This window comes from Cibotium barometz, chromosome 62 (assembly GCF_041138505.1).
Source record: "Cibotium barometz isolate CiBa-2024 chromosome 62, ASM4113850v1, whole genome shotgun sequence".
Lineage (NCBI taxonomy): Eukaryota > Viridiplantae > Streptophyta > Polypodiopsida > Cyatheales > Cibotiaceae > Cibotium > Cibotium barometz.
Window position 1 is genome coordinate 1,255,190 of NC_141107.1, and position 1,719 is coordinate 1,256,908.

The following is a 1,719-nucleotide window of genomic DNA, read 5'->3' on the forward strand; positions in this document are numbered from 1 at the left end:
GATAGGTATCTTTGATTGGTTTCATCCAACTTAGACTTCTGAATATTCCATTGCATTTATCTTTTTCATTCATACATTCTACAATTTCGGATTAAGCAGCGGAATAGTTGGGTTGGCGTCACTAACATCCTCAGCATTCACCATTTAACATCTACATTCCAACATCATATTTAATATTTCATTTTGTATTCATAGTTCAAGGGGGTATGCCCTTGCATAAATTGCCTACACAATTTAGGAGCAGATGGCATAGGTCTGTATCTCTGTGTGTACTCTCATGCATTAATGCACAGGTCATTTATGTTGCCAAAGACCCAAAGCGTCGCAAAATCGAACACCCTCAATGCGATGCTAGACTCAAACACGCACTCTTTTTTGGGGGGACAACCATTTTCAAGATTATGTTGATTCGTAAGTGTGGATCTTCCCCTCAAGTCCATCCATCACTAGATGAGGTTTTCAGACAACTACGCAACTCTATTAGGCTTCAACGTAGCATGCCTTCATTGTCCATAAGTGCCTGCTCTCACGATTTCGATCTATTTTTCACTCTCATTTTCATTATATTTTGTTTATAGATTAGACAAGATACTCTCACATATTGTATACCATTGGTCTCATGAGCCCCCAATAAACCCCTCTCTCTCAAGGCCTGGAAATTTAGGCTGTTGTACCAAGTATAAGAAGTAACTACACAAATGATTGAATTTCAAGTTGAAGCATTGTTAGAGAGCACATTGAGACTACGTAGAGAATGGACAAATGGCTCACGACAGCAAGCAACACAAAGATGGCGACTAGTGTAAGAACAAAAAAGATGAACGAGGTATCCTGCCCCCCCCCCCCCCCCCCCCCCCCCCTGGAGACTCATTTTCTCCCCTCAAGCTTCTTATGATTTCTTTCTTCTCTTCAACCTGCCCACCTTTTCCAAGCTCTCCATTCCTTCTATCTCCTTCCTCTCTAAACATCTCTAAACCTCTCAGCACATTGCGGACCTTTCTCAAGCTCTCATTGTTTCTTTCTTCCTTCTCTTTACATTATCACAGCCTAGAGCACATCTGCACACTTCTAAGCCACGTATGTAGACCTCTAAGCACATCTCTAGGCCTTTCCCAAGCTTTCCATTATTTTTTTCTTCCTTCTCTCCACACTATCATGGATTAGGGCAATGCCTGCAGACCTCTCGGCATATCTGCACACTATTCCTAAGCTCTTTATTCTTTATTCTTTATTCTTTATTCTTCCTTCTCTTTACACTATCATAGCTTACGACACATTTGTAGAAACCTCTGAGCACATTTGCACATTGTGCCCAAGTCCTTTCTTCTTCCTTACTTCTTTCGACACTATCAAAACTCTGAGCAATATTCCTCCTCTTAATACTATCAGAACTCTAAGCATTGCTTATTCCTCCTCTAAGCACTCTATTAGAGCTGAGAGTACAATGTCTCCACTTGCATAGGTAGGAGGTTCGCTATCTTTCTTGATGATCGTGCGGAGTGGATAGTAACTCCATTAGCGAGGGGTTCAAAGTCCATGTTCTTTTTCTTCTTGATGAGGGTGTGGCAATATTTATGCTCCTGCCTATATGTGACCATATTATTTGCTTTTTCCACATTAAAAATGCTAGAAATAGAAAAAATTGGGTCATAATAATGGGTGAACATCATTAATGAGCCAACTTGAAGGTTGCTCAAGATAAAGAAAATGAGGAAGGCA